The following is a 15,848-nucleotide window of genomic DNA, read 5'->3' as shown; positions in this document are numbered from 1 at the left end:
AGTCATGTGTTCCAGACCCCTAATCATTTTTGTTGCCCTTCGCTGGACTCTCTCCAATTTATCCATATCCTTCTTGTAGTGTGGGGCCCAAAACTGGACACAGTACTCCAGATGAGGCCTCACCAATGTCGAATAGAGGGGGGACGATCACGTCCCTCGATCTGCTCGCTATGCCCCTACTTATACATCCCAAAATGCCATTGGCCTTCTTGGCAACAAGGGCACACTGCTGACTCATATCCAGCTTCTCGTCCACTGTCACCCTTAGGTGCTTTTCCGCAGAACTGCTGCCTAGCCATTCGGTCCCTAGTCTGTAGCTGTGCATTGGGTTCTTCCGTCCTAAGTGCAGGACCCTGCACTTATCCTTATTGAACCTCATCAGATTTCTTTTGGCCCAATCCTCCAATTTGTCTAGGTCCCTCTGTATCCTATCCCTGCCCTCCAGCATATCTACCACTCCTCCCAGTTTAGTATCATCCGCAAATTTGCTGAGAGTGCAATCCAGACCATCCTCCAGATCATTACTGAAGATATTGAACAAAACCGGCCCCAGGACCGACCCCTGGGGCACTCCACTTGACACTGGCTGCCAACTAGTCATGGAGCCATTGATCACTACCCGTTGAGCCCAACAATCTAGCCAACTTTCTACCCACCTTATAGTGCATTCATCCAGCCCATACTTCTTTAACTTGCTGACAAGAATACTGTGGGAGACATTGTGTCAAAAGCTTTGCTAAAGTCAAGAAACAATACATCCACTGCTTTCCCTTCATCCACAGAACCAGTAATCTCATCATAGAAGGCGATTAGATTAGTCAGGCATGACCTTCCCTTGGTGAATCCATGCTGACTGTTCCTGATCACTTTCCTCTCCTCTAAGTGCTTCAGGATTGATTCTTTGAGGACCTGCTCCATGATTTTTCCAGGGACTGAGGTGAGGCTGACTGGCCTGTAGTTCCCAGGATCCTCCTTCTTCCCTTTTTTAAAGATTGGCACTACATTAGCCTTTTTCCAGTCATCTGGGACTTCCCCCGTTCGCCACGAGTTTTCAAAGATAATGGCCAACCGGCTCTGCAATCACAGCCGCCAATTCCTTTAGCACTTTCGGATGCAACTCGTCCGGCCCCATGGACTTGTGCACGTCCAGCTTTTCTAAATAGTTCCTAACCACCTCTTTCTCCACAGAGGGCTGGCCATCTATTCCCCATGTTGTGATGCCCAGTGCAGCAGTCTGTGAGCTGACCTTGTTAGTAAAGACAGAGGCAAAAAAAGCATTGAGTACATTAGCTTTTTCCACATCCTCTGTCACTAGGTTGCCTCCCTGATTCATTAAGGGGCCCACACTTTCCTTGGCTTTCTTCTTGTTGCCAACATACCTGAAGAAACCCTTCTTGTTACTCTTGACATCTCTCGCTAGCTGCAGCTCCAGGTGCGATTTGGCCCTCCTGATTTCATTCCTACATGCCCGACTACATTCCTACATGTAGTCACCTACTACAGGACAGGCCTAACAAGGAAAATAACAGAACACCATCGGCCATCACGTACAGCCCCCAGCTAAAACCTCTCCAGCGCATCATCAACGATCCCCCATTCTCACAGGCCTTGGGAGGCAGGCCAATCCTCACTTACAGACAGCCCCCCAACCTGATGCAAATATTCACCAGCAACTACACACCACACTACAGAAACACTAACCCAGGAACCAATCCCTGTAACAAACTGCACTGCCTTCTCTGTCCCCATATCTAGTGACACCATCATAGGACCCAAACACACCAGCCACACCATCAGAGGCTCATTCACCTGCACATCTACTAATGCGATATGTGCCAGCAATGCCCCTCTGCCATGTATGTTGGCCAAACTGGACAGTCTCTAAGTAAAAGAATGAATGGACACAAATCAGACATCAGGAACGGTAACATACAAAAGCCAGTAGGAGAACAATTAAATTTCCCTGGACACTCAACAGATTTAAATGTAGCCATTCTTCAACCAAAAAAAATTTCAAAAACAGACTTAAATGAGAAACTGCTGAGCTACAATTCATTTGCAAACTTCCAGCCATCAATTTGGGCTTGAATAGGGACTGGGAGTGGTTGGCTCACTATAAAAGCAATTTTCCCTCTCTTGGTATTGACAACTCCTCATCAATATTGGGAGTGGACCACATCCACCTTGACTAAATTGGCCTTCAACATTGGTTCTCCACTTGTAAGGTAACTCCCTTCCCTTCATGTGTCAATATATATTTATGCCTGTTTCTGTAATTTTTCACTCCATGCATCTAAAGAAGTGGGTTTTTTACCCATGAAAGCTTATGCCAAATAAATCTGTTAGTCTTTAAGGTGCCACTGGACTCCTCGTTGTTTCTGTGGATACAGACTAACATGGCTACCCCTCTTATACTAGGTATGGGTTTGTACTCGATATTCTTTGATTGTGTAATATTTAGAAGCTTGTGAAATGTGCAGGTCTATTTGACTATCAAAGTTGGGGAACAGCCCCGGACTGGGTCCACCCACAGAGATGAGATTGGCCATCCACATGAGAAGGGGAGAGAGATGAAAGGTGCAGGACTGGCAGTTTTGAAGGCTAGAGTCTTTATGTATCCACAGAACAGAGAGCATTGCAGCCATGCAAGAACACACAAATGTCAAAAATCACTGTGTTTGATTCAGTCCTGCTATAGCTTCCAGCAGCATATCCCAGGGTTACAGGACAACATTTAAGGGCAGTTTTCTGGGAGGGATTGAAGGAGGCTGCAATGGAGCAAGATACCTCACTTCATCATCCCCCCCACCCCCCCCGGGATGAGCGTATCACAGAAATTTAGTTTTGAACATAAAAATCAGAATCTATTAATCCAATGGCCACTGCGGTGTGGTAACCAAATCCACTTATACAAACATGTAGTCCCCTCCTGTGCCTGCATTACATCTTGGACTTTTTTGTGAGCCAAGTAAAAAGTTAAGCAATAAAATAATTACACATTGCTAGCACTCTTCCAATCCCAGTTCTCTACCTTGCATAGGGTGAGCAGCCTGCCCTCTGCTATCTATGGGAATAGATGAGTGTTCTGGAGAGAATACATACAAGCTTTGTGGGGCTAAATATGACAACAGGGCCATACTGGACAGAACTCAAGTTTATTATTCCACAGATACTGAAAGAAAAATCTTCTTACTGAAGATTGCAAACTATAAAACTATGTGAACAGAAACTAAAGACAGGAAAAAATCATTTGTTTTTAAAGTATAAAACAAATGTTTCCATTTGCCAGATCAAGTCATTTGTTATGATTTTATTTTTTGGAGCTCTTTCAACCTCATTCCCAAAGATGACCAGGACAAAGTCAGTGACTAAAAGCTTCTGTAAGGTCCAAAGCAACTTGAATTAAATGTCTGATCAAGCATATTATCAATAGGTCAAATCCCAAAGACCATAGTATTTAGTCAGACAACTGCCATTGAAGTCAATGGGATTTTTGCCTGAATAAAAATTGAATAAAGACATCAGGATTTAGCCCTATGAATGGCCAGGAGACTAGTGTAATATTCCAGCTAAGAAGGACAATACTAGACCTCTGAACTAAACAGTTTCCATAATAAAGATCCATTTTGTTATATGGATGTTCACAAAAAAATAATCCTCTCAGCCATAAGTAGGGCTGATATGTAGGTTTGGAAGTTTTCTACATATCTACTATTTTAGTCTTTAAATATGCAGTACTGGTGATGGGAAAGAGTTTTTGCCTTCATGCAGGTTTCAGATGGAAACTGTGAAAGTTTAATTTTGAGGATATTCATATTGCCTGCTATCCAGGCAGCAGGCTGGATTCAACTCATGTGATAATGACATGTATATGAGACCCTCCAACCAAGGAGCCCAAAGTGCTCCACAGACTACACCATATGCATATATCACTTTGAAGAACATGACAACAATATAACAATACACAATGATTCAGGGCAGGAGAGGAACACTATATTCATTTGAAACTACAGGTGAAGTTTTAAGATATACACAATGTAATTACACAAGCTGCACTGTCAACCAGGACATTAACTCCACTATTTCTGCTCTTGCAAAAGATAATATGGAAATTTCCTTGGTTGCAGGTAGTCAGAACTTCAGTTTTATACCATACCTAAACATCTTCATCTATTCCTACACAGTACCCCATACCTAACTTCATGCTGGGGTACCACCTACTAAGTGTCCCACACGATTTCCTTCACCATCTCCAGTTTTCCTTGAAGTTTTCCCACCCACATACTGTCCAAATCCAGCACTTCTTACTTCAGGAGACCTGAGGAGATTACATCCTGAGGGTTATAGACACACCCAATGTGATCAGTAGCTTTATTTGGACTCACAAAGGAGAAAGAATTGAAAGGAAGAGATTTCAAGCCCAATCTTGAAAGAGAAACTTTGAGAAAGTAACATAAATTGGTAAGGGTCAAAGTGAGGCACATTTCTTTGGTTCTCAACTAGTTTCTAAAGGTTTTCTTTGTGTTTTGTTGGGTGAAATAGGTGATAAGGTAATTGTGCATGGAGCGACCAGCACAGATTTTGTTTACATAGCCCTATTGTACTACACATCAAGTTTAAACTTCTTGTCCTTGGCTTTGGTAACATTTTGACACACTGTCAGGTTGTTTTGCTTGAAGAACCTATAGGCAATAGCTTTTTACCTAAGAAGTCATTTCAGGCAGAGAGAGATTTGAGGCAAAGAATCAGTGCTACTGGTGATATTATCAGCATCTAAACAGAACTGCATCAACAAAACAAATTTCTTGAAGATCTAAATGCCTCTTTATTTGTTACCCTGGATATGAGGGGTGTGTGTGCCCCCAAGCTAATTGCAACCATATTATGTGCTTCAGCCACCATGAATAAATAAAAATAGAATACCACATAGTACATGAGTAATTTGAAAGTAGGCTTTTGAAAGTTAGGTCAAAAATAGCTGGGAATTTCTGCTAATCAGAATGGGAGGAGGGGAAAGAAAAGTCAACAATTGAGATTTCATCCACCAAGGTTTTCAAACCTTGGATTTAAGCACTTATGCTATAGAAGATTGTTAGGAATGTTTGTTGATAAATAGTTTATTGAACATTAGAAAAAGTGATGATTTAGTAGGGGTCACTATGACTTATGTGTTTTGTAGAAGTTATAAAAGACTAGCTAATATACTGTACTTTGAAGCAGTCCTCTGAAGCCATCTTGGGAGATGTTTTTCCTGACCCTTTTCTCCCTGGCAGGTGAGCAACTGGCCACTGCAAACCTGTTAATTACTCAATACCATTCCAGATTTTTGGTAAATATTTGGGATGTTTTAAACCTATTGCTTATGCCTGTGTGTGCTTAAATCTAACAAATTGCAGTTTTAGATAGAGCACGCTTACTTGCATTAATCTTTTATCAGACAGAATTGCTGTGTTCCCATTGATTTATTCCTGACACTGCCTGGAGTGAAACAGGTAAGTTACCACTGCTGTGGGTTCTGAAAACCCTGGGTAACACATTCAAAAACAAGTTTAAGCAAAAATTTGTTAGGACAATCTGGCAAATCCCAATATTATTATATTCAAGGCCCTACATCACGCAGCCCCGTCAACATCTCTGATCTGGTCTTCTTTGGCATTCCCTGGCCTTTTCTGTTCCACTAATTATGTCAGTCTTAATACCCTATTTATCATCTGTCAAGCATCTATATACCTTCTCCCAGGCTCACTTACGCTGAACTCATCAAAATCCCTCCTATAAACTCACTTATGTCATTGCATCTTGAAGCATAGGGATGAAAAAACAAGAAATGCAATGATGTGCACATGCCTCACTGAACTGAGTGATTATGTGATCTTACTGGTTTCATCCTGATCTCCCCTCTTTTTGCCTGTTCATTACTCTCCTCTGTTGTGTCCTGTCAATTGAGTCTGTCTGCTGCAGGAATTGCATTTTTATTTGCTCTTCTGAGGTATTAAACATTTTTGGGTGCTCAAAAAAATAAATGAAATAGTGTCTGATATAGAATGATCCTCAAATTCTAAAAAATGGAAAAGTAGATTAAGCTGGGCCTGATCCAATTATAAGGACTTTAGGAGAAAGGAAAGGCTACCTAACTCTAAACTAGCTAGCTAAGGTACTTATACGCCACTATTACTGTAGTATCTGAACTTCTTTAAATGTATTTACCCCTCCCCCCCAAACCTCTGCGACAGAGCAACATATTGTTATTCCCCTTTTACGGATGGACAACTGAGGCACAGAGGGACTTCAGCCCAGATCCTCAAACGTATTTAGTTACCTAACTCCCATTGACTTGCCTGAAGTCACACTGTATGAGCTGCTTCTATCATCTCTTCCTTTGCTTCTGGATGTAGTGAATGCCTGTGTTTCTGGAGACAAAGTGGATTGTGCTTGTACTCAGTTCTCATTGCTTCTTCTTGATCTTGCTATATTAACACAGAAAGGGTATGTTTTACATAGACACTCAGGATTTGCCAACCTTATATATTGTGCTTTGATTGCTGTCTAGTGTTGGGAGAGGGACTGTTATAGCTGGTGTGCGTACCACTTCTTTCCCTCCAATTCTGTATATGTGAAGTCATACACACAAAATCCAGTGGAACATATGGGGGGAGATTTTCCAAGTCATACACGGCATTGACTTTCAGTGGGATTTAGTAGCCTAATTGCCACTTGTGCCTTGGAAAATCTCCACCAGAGTGTATTTGACCCATATATTTCTGAAAGGACTGTTGGGAACAAGGCAATTTTCACTTTACTAATATATTCCTGTTCTAGTTAAATAAAGAAAATTGAACAAAAGCATAAACATTGGGCTGTATAACTTCACTTAAGTCTCTGGATCAGAGACTTCTCGACCTTTTGGTAACCACTTCTTGCCATTTGGGGCATTTTTTGAAGTTACGGTTTAATTCTCTTTTCACTCCGCCTCTTGGGAGAAGATGATTATCTCTTTTCGGTGATCCCTCAACTCAAAACGTGAGACCTGAATTTCCAACTTCTACATAATGTATAATGCTGTACCCAGCCTTCCTGGATCATGTTCTGCTATACATGCTGCTTTTCTGTTCTGCATCTGTTGTGGCACAAGCTCTTATCCTGACTTTCATTCTCTGACTCAATATTTGTACTTCTGTCTCATATGGTGATGAAAACATCTTTAGCTGCACTACACTGTAATTGGTATCAAAATATTTGGTAGTACAGTCAATAACAGCCACAACTTTCATTTATTGCTTCTGTTAGTATAGAATGATGGTGTCTTCAGACACTTTTTGGTGGTTTTAGCTTATTTTCTTCTAGGAAACAGGTACATCTTTCTCATTTTAATGGTGGAAATGCTATTTCTGAGTAAGGGAATCTTCTTTCTCTTAAGTTTCTTTTCCAAAGAAGTGCTTTGGAGGACCATGAAGAGCACTGGATCCCAGTAAAAGCAACAGCAGCAGCAAGCGTACCTGCACGTTCATTGGTAATCTCGAACAGAGTCAATAGGTATGACATCAGTACCGAGTGGGAAAAGAGAGATCATAGTACAAAGACACTGTGGGTTCTAATATTGAATATTAAAGCCTTTGCAAGTGTGGCAATCTGATGACATACAAGAACCCTAAAATACCACATAAGATTGGAGTAGAATGTTGGACTTAATATTTTGGAGACAAAACAGGTACATAGTACTTTGCCAATCATAAAGAGCTCTCTGAAATCTCTCTCACACACGTCTGCACATGCACCCTGAGTAAAAGTTGCAGAACTGATCTTTCTGAAGCTCATTGTAAACGGGACCTGTACAGCCCTAATAGGTAAATGCATATAAATAAGGTGGGTTAATTTCTCTGTGCTGGAGAATTCATTGTTTGGCATAGAATTTGTATATTATATTTGTCATGCTGTCTGGAATGGCTCATGATTAAGTTCTTACCTCAGGGCAGACTGTCAAAACCAGGACAAGTTGGTGGGGTATGTTCTACTATTAGATTTCACCAAACCAGTAACAAATGTGAACTCCTGGATCACTATAACAGTCTTACCATTCACAGACAGTCCACTTAGACTCTCCAGTCTATCTTGCCACCCGGACAAACTGGACTTTAGTGACAAATGGTCATTTACACTAAAAAAAAATAAATAAATCACACCACATTCAGGTTGCTTCCAGTCCCAAGAGACTGGTCACTTACCTAAGCTCAACTGGTGCCCTAGATCTTACGACAGAGACAACGCCTGCAGCCAATCCTGTAATAAACTATCTAAAGGTTTATTAACTAGGAAAAGGAAATCAGAGTTACATACAGGTTAAAGCTAGCAAACATATGCACACCAATGAGTTACAATCTACAAAGCTGTAGTGATCTGTACATTCAAATTGTCTTTCAGGGCAGATCCAGGAGGCAGTCCCTGGGGATCTCTGGCTACAGTCTAGTGTCTCTGGTCCTTCAGAGTTCAAACAGCCAAAAAGATGCAGTTTCTGCTTGTCAGGGATTTTTATTCCCTTCCCCCAGAATTCAAGATGATGGGACAAGTTCACATGCACACCTCCTCTTCACAAGTGGTGGGGAGCAATCAACAACGTCTTTTGTCCTCTGATGTTCCACAATGGTATGTCTGGTGTCAATTGGGCATTCTTTTGTTGGGCAGGCGAGAACACCTCCTGTTGCAAACTAGTATTTCACACTTGGTAATGTTTCTCTCCTGACTGTGGGGTTTATAGTTTCAGAGCAAACACTTAAATATTACCTTATGACATGAATATAGATATTACAGGTGAGATTAATACACACAGCAATACAGAAACATTTCACAGAATCTAAACATTAAATATAATTCTTTCAAGAATTATACCAATTTTGAGCAAAACTAACATAACAGGTGACCTGGTCTGGTCTCCAGCTATGAGGTTGTCAGTTCTTAGCTAATGTCTGCAGCCTCGTTAAGAGCTGGCATCTGGCCTTCCAGCATCAAAATATTGACGAGCAGAAATCAGTTAATCTACTCTGGGTCTAGCTGATGCACTGCCCAAGCTAATTAAAATACCTTACTGACTGCTGCAACATGCACTGCCAAAGAAAAAGAAGAATTTGGTTTGTTCTGATTTCATAATTGAGGAACCCACTTTTCTTGAGTGCTGACGCAAAAGTGGTCAGAGAGAAGTAATCTTTTAACACCACATACACAGAAGTGCAATTTCGATCTTAGGGCTTGTCTATACAAAAACGTTGTATCACTTTAAATTATACTGGTGTAGCTAAAGCAGTAAGATTCTTCCTAGTGTGGACGCAGTTACACTGGTATAAAAGGTGCTTGTACTGCTACAGTTATCGCCACATAGGGAGGGGAGCAAGGTATACTAGTAGAAGCACGATTATACTGGTATAACTGCATCCACAGTAGGATACTTATATATAGCCAGGATACAAACCAGTATATAGGCAAGACCTCGGTTTGTTGTGTATTTTCACATGGCTTCATTTCCAGGTTCCTATCTGTACCGCATGAAGCGACAGAAAAAGAGAGAGAGAGATTCTTCTCATGGTATGTTTCCAGTCAACCAGAAGCAGGAAATTCCAGAAATAACATGAGATGGGCTATTACAAAAGACTTACAGCTCAATTTTGCACACCCAAGAGATATGGATAGGACAACCAGACTTGTGGATACTTACTTATATGAACAGAAACACCCTTGCAATCTTACTGGGCTTCACCAATCAAAGCTGTGATCTCAACACAAAGCATCACTCTAGGGCTCAAAAGATAAGGTACCATTGTCTTCATAATATCAAGATAATCCAGAACTTCAGTGTTTATTTACAAAGATCCTGGGCTAAATTCTGCTCTCAGTTACACCTATGTGAATCCAGAGGCACTCCATAATATCAGCTGAGTTACTCTACATTTAGTTTGGTGTAAATAAGATCAGATCAGATCTTCTGCCACTAAAAGTAGATGGAATTTACAGCATGGGGGGAAAAAACACACACACACATACATACACACACACACACACAAACAAGCTTCTTACATTTACAAGATGATTCAAAACTCAGGTTAAAGAAAGTTAGTTTGCTTATAACTACAAATACTACCTCTGTAATGAAAAACAGACACTCAAGTTAGATGAGGTTTGCCTCTGGCCCATGCAAGTTATCCATGTAAAAAGTAAAAAATAAGACTGAGATCTAACAGTGAAAAACAAAGGAATTGAATATTCAATCACAATCGCACCAAAATTTAGTAGCCAAGCAAATGCAGCTATCAAAGAGAGTTAAAGATGGAAAGTAATCCACTACCTTATGTTAAAGATGAGAAAAATGGTCTAACAGTTCATTAAAACAACCCCTTCGCCACCCACACTTTTTTGGCATAACAAAATGCAAGGGAAAATTATACCGTTCTAGAGTCAAATTCCATATCCTCTAGTATTGTAACAGGGCTTGCAATAATATTTCTATGCTGCCATCTAGTGCACTGCTCAAAGAATACAGGCTTCTTGTCTCAGTGGCTAAAACTAATAGGGAGAAAAGCTCTCTCTATCCTCTTTTCCACATATAAATGACTTATTTTCAGTGCCCACCAAACAACACAACTTTACAAGTTCCCTGCTATAGCAATTATTATGAATACATTTCATCTGGCCAATAGTTATATTGAAGCCCATATTTTGATACAACATTCATTAGGATTTCTTCATGCCCAGTTTGCAGAACAATTTAAAAAGATGCTGAAATTCTTTTCTGTAAGCGTGCATGATTATTAATTGATTAATACGAGGAACTGACTATATGTAATGATATTGTAAAGGTCCAGTCCTGCATCCCCTACTGAGTTCAATAGAACTATGCAAACAAGAAACAGCTATAGGATTGAGCCAATACGTAGAGAAATACAAATCTGGAGAAGTAGAAAAACCTGAAACATGGTAGGCCCAATTAGAAATTAGAGTGTGTTTATACCCCATAGGAGATCAGCATAATCAGTCAGTCAATAAAAAGTCACCTTGAAATAAAGGCATTATATTAAACAGTTCAGAGCACAGAGGTCTCCATTATCACTGAGTGAAAGTACAACACTACAGTCAAAATACATTTAAGCTTTGCTAATTGGGAAACAAAGAACAAAAATATCAGAAGGAATGGATGCGTGTAATATAACTTGAGGAATTTGAAGCTATATCAGCACACCTAGCTCCAGTTCACCTGCATCCTTTCACATAGGCTGCAGAACTATGGCATGGAAAGTAGCTGAGACACACAGATGTGGCCTCATGTTCACTCAATGCCACAATATCCAGAGGCACAACATAAGAGGAAATGATCCTTCTCCAACGTACAATCTGAAAACAGTCTCATCCTTTGGTAGAACCCCAGAATTAGCCTGTTCTTAAGAACTTTTTATATAGAAGTGGAAACATTTAAGTAACCTCTAAGAGTTTAGGGAACTAGGCAAATTCCACAGGATTTTTCAATAGTCAAAAGAATATAGCTACATCAACAGTAATACCAGTCACAGCTCTTCCCATCAAAACTAACAGTAATGTCTTTCTGAAAGGTCATGGTGCTAATACTTCCTTCCAAATATAGTTGAAAGAAACAAAGCAAGTCAGTCGTTCTCTCATATTAGATTCTCCAAGTTCTCGCCTTCAAAGAGTCCTGGCTCAATCAGGATGCCTAGTAAAGAACTGCAACCTCCACACAAAGTAACATAAAATTTTCAGTCTTACAAACCCTCTATAAGGGCCACATTCCACTCTTGTTGGGCATGCAGAACTCCCACTGATGTGGCACCCATGATCCCAGTCCTTTTTCTAATGGTCTCAAAGTAATCAAAAGTCTGTGTACCACAGCTAATTTTGGGGCTGGGAGCTCATAGTACTGGGATGAAAAAAAAAAAAAAGTATCTCCTGAAACTCTAGAGACCTCCACAATTTAGTTGCCCAATAAACACCTATGCCCACTCTCTAATATCCACATTTCAGAAATATTCTTCCAGTTTTGTAAGACTGTGTAGTGCAGGACTCTACACTGGACCCAAAAGAACATAAGAATGGCCCTACTGGGTCAGGTCAAAGGTCCATGTAACCCAGTGTCCTGTCTTCCAACAGTGGCCAGTGCTGGGTGCCCCAGAGGGAATGAACAGAACAGGTAATCATCAAGTGATCCTTCCCCTGTTGCTCATTCCCAGCTTCTGGCAAACAGAGGCTAGGGACACCATCCCTGCCGTTCCTGGCTAATAGCCATTGGTGGACCCCCACTCATGCAGGTCCTACAGAATTGGCCTGCTCATTCAGCATCTCTGATTTGATACAGGCACCCAGATGTGAACATACACAAATTGGAGAGAACAGGGAAGACTTTCTCTAATTGGTATCCTGCTCTGCTTGGAGCAAAAGACACACAGGGCCATATAAAGGAAAGGAGAGTGCCACATAGTAAAGAACTTCCCTCTCTGGCTCTTATATGCCCAACTGGGCAAGGAAGAGCACCACTGAGCAGGGAAGCAGAAAGGAGAGCTAAGATCAAAGCATGGAGCAGAAAACTAAACAGTGGAGGGTAGGAGGTGAACAAAATGGTGTTGGCAACTCTCACTATTTTATCACTGCTTTTGTGCTATTTGCTTGTTTTTCTTACAGTCCCCACTCTTAAGAAGTAATTTTATGGGAAACTCAACTTTCATTAGAATTTCTAACCCTCACCGTTGCAGAGAAAAGCTTGAAAACATGCCAAGTGCATCTCAATGGTTAAAAAATAACCCAAAATCCAACCAAAAAAATGGCAAATAAAAAGAACCCACATTTATTTATTAATGATCCCAGAATTTTAAACCATTCTTTTGAAGGGGGGCCAGGCTTGACTCATGATTTTTAATATTTGAGGTTGGAAATACTGAGTACTGGGAAAGAGGAAAGTAGAAGAGAGAGCAAGAGGGAGGAGTACAAAAAGCTAAAGACAGAGTATGCCTTGGAGGAAGCAAGTATTTACTTTACAGTAACTGATTTTTCTGAATGTTTTGTCTGGGTGGATCCCATTTGTAGTGTGTGTGCACCTCACACAAGACTGGAATCTCTGACCAGCCCAGCCTGTTGGGGCTGCACCTGCACTGTGTCTCTCCGCACGTGTCCCCACTCCAGAATACATAGGGCAGAATGGACCTGATGGACTCTCTGTTCCCAGCAGAATCCCAGCAGAGGTGGACTGTGAAGTAGCAGGGATGGTTGACTGGGCATAGGATCCACATAGGCTAAACATCTCAAAGAAGCACAGTTACCTCAAGGAAAGAAACTGTTCTCTTCTTCTTCACATCTTTGTAGATCCCGTATGTGGTGGCTGGCTGTCAGGGTCCCTAGCAATAGAAGTGGAGGAGACCTCTCTGTGGTTAACTAAATAAAGATTGCAGAACTGCAATGCTAAATTTGGCCAGATCCAGGATATAATGGTTTAAAAAGTATGAGCTGAGCTCCATGGAGCTGCTCTGAGAGAGCCAAGAGGCAGTGCTAATTTGTAATGAAAGAGGTGCTGGGGATCAAGCAATTTTTTACTTTCATAACTGACATGGCAAGCCCAGAGGTGCTGGGGCTATGAACTACCAAGCCTTGAGGACCCAGGGCTCAGCCCTGGCAAGCCTTGGCACAAGAGAGCACTGGAGTTGCCTTTGCTTCAGTCAGTGCTGAAGGATGCAAAGGGCCTGGCTCACTAACCAATGTGGATTGATCAGGTTTTTGGGGCTGAGATTTAAAACAGTCAGAAGATTCATGACTTTATTCCTCCTCTTTGGTTTCTCATGCTCTGGGAAAGAGGATCAATACTGACAGTCACCCATGATACAACCTACTGATCGGCTCAGTCTCAGTGAAGTGGAGGTGATACCAAGCTTCAGAGCTGAGATCCCAACTAGCGTAGAGCTTGATTTGGGAAAACAAACGCAGCTTGTTGAAGGGTTAGAGAGTCCCTTCTCAGCACTGACCAAAGGAGTTTTAGGGATAGAGTCCCTACTTACTGGGGTCCTGAAGGAATGGGATTTTTGAGAGGATAGTCCCTTTGGGGAATCAGAGGGACATCTTTCTGAATCTCCCCTTAGGAACTGCTCCAACAGAAAAACATTTTAGCCAGGTATCTCTGGAGTGAGGGGTTCTGTTGGAGGAAGACTGGCACAGGGAACAATGATCTGGAACATGTCCCTCACCCAAACACAAAAGGCAACAATTATGACCATCCAGTGAAGGAACAATATCATTGCAGGATGGGCAGGGCTTGATGCCCAAAGATTTGAGCTCATCCAGTTGGTGGGATGGCAGCTCAGTGCTAAAGTGAACCAGACTGTTTACATTTAAAACAAAACCAAATAAGAAGCTGCTGAGAGAAAGGAAAAAAAATTCTATCTGAAGCTACAAAGACAAGTTGTTTTGAGGTAGCGGTAGACGCTGCGGAGTTCTCTCTCTGCACCATGGGCAGGAAGACAGCACTGAGCCAAGGCTTCTCTGTCCTAGATGTTCTCAGGTGGGGAGATGAAGGCATGAAAGGCACAGGTGCAGCCCTAGAAACACAGATGGTCAAGAGAGTCGATCTCACAAGCATACATACCACACACAGAATCCCCATGGAGAAAGATTCCTAGAACTACAGAGACAGAAAGGCAAAATTAGAGGGGGACAGAAAGGAGGAGAAGGTGATAGCAGGAAAAACAGGGAGAGGGGGGAAAAAGAGGCAAAAGGAGAGGACAGAGCAAAAGGGAAATGCAGGGGGTGGGAACAAAGAGTAAACAGAAAGCAGGAGATGGAAATGGAATAAGAAAAGAGACCCTGAAGAATTCATTTTAACCCTACAATATTATATAGTACTATAGGAATCCTACAGTAGTTAGAACCTTTAATGTAGGATTCTGTAGTATTATTAGATAAGTGCAGGTAGGAGATAAGGGTAAAGACTAGAGGAAAGGAGAAAGTTAGAGAGACAAGAGAGGTTAACCAGGAGAAAAACTTGCCTGTTAAACTAAAAGTACAGAGCTCAATCTTCAGTAACTTGTTACTAAGGGGATAACAGGACCACTATAGTTATTTCAACACCAGTCATTCTGGTACACATATTTTCTATACTAGGCGTTGAGGGATGTGCCATGGTAAAAGAAAAGACAAAACTAGAGAAAAACATAAGAGGAGTTAAAAATATTTACTGTCTTGGAAGAATATGGTCTAGGAATTATTTTGGGGAAGTTCTATGGGTTGTATTATACAGGAGATCAGATTAGATGATCAAAATGGTTCCTTCTGGTCTTGCAGTCTAGGACTCCATGAAAAGGCAATGCACCAAGCAGCCACTAATTACAAAATGGCGACTGAAGGGCTACAGCTGCTTTCCTCTGCAGGATTTAAAAGGCTAGTCCCAGAAAGGTATGTTGGGAAGAAGTTCCTACCAAAGAGCACTTCTGTGCTAGGGAGGGTTGATTACAGAAGGAGTGGCAATAAGTGGTTGCTTTTATATGCTACTACATACTACTACTGCATTGCAAGGTGCTATTTTATTAACAATTAACATAAGAATGGATTATTGGAGTAAACTCTAAAAAGTGAAAAGGAACATTTATCAAGATGATCATGTTTATATTTCCTTATCTGTGTTACTGTTCAATTTTACATCATTAACATGAAAAGCATTTTTAAAACATAACTTGATATTCATCATGTACATTGCATTTGTTTGAGTATTTTACTCATATCAGATGGTGGAACTAGACCAGTCCGTTTTGCTTTCTGATTTTTATCAATTTGTAAGATGATGTTTCAGTTTTCCAGCAGTGCAAGCTAATTTTGTCTGT

The sequence above is a fragment of the Lepidochelys kempii genome, chromosome 2 (genome assembly GCF_965140265.1).
Source record: "Lepidochelys kempii isolate rLepKem1 chromosome 2, rLepKem1.hap2, whole genome shotgun sequence".
Taxonomy (NCBI): Eukaryota; Metazoa; Chordata; order Testudines; family Cheloniidae; genus Lepidochelys; species Lepidochelys kempii.
Note: the sequence above shows the minus strand (reverse complement) of the source record.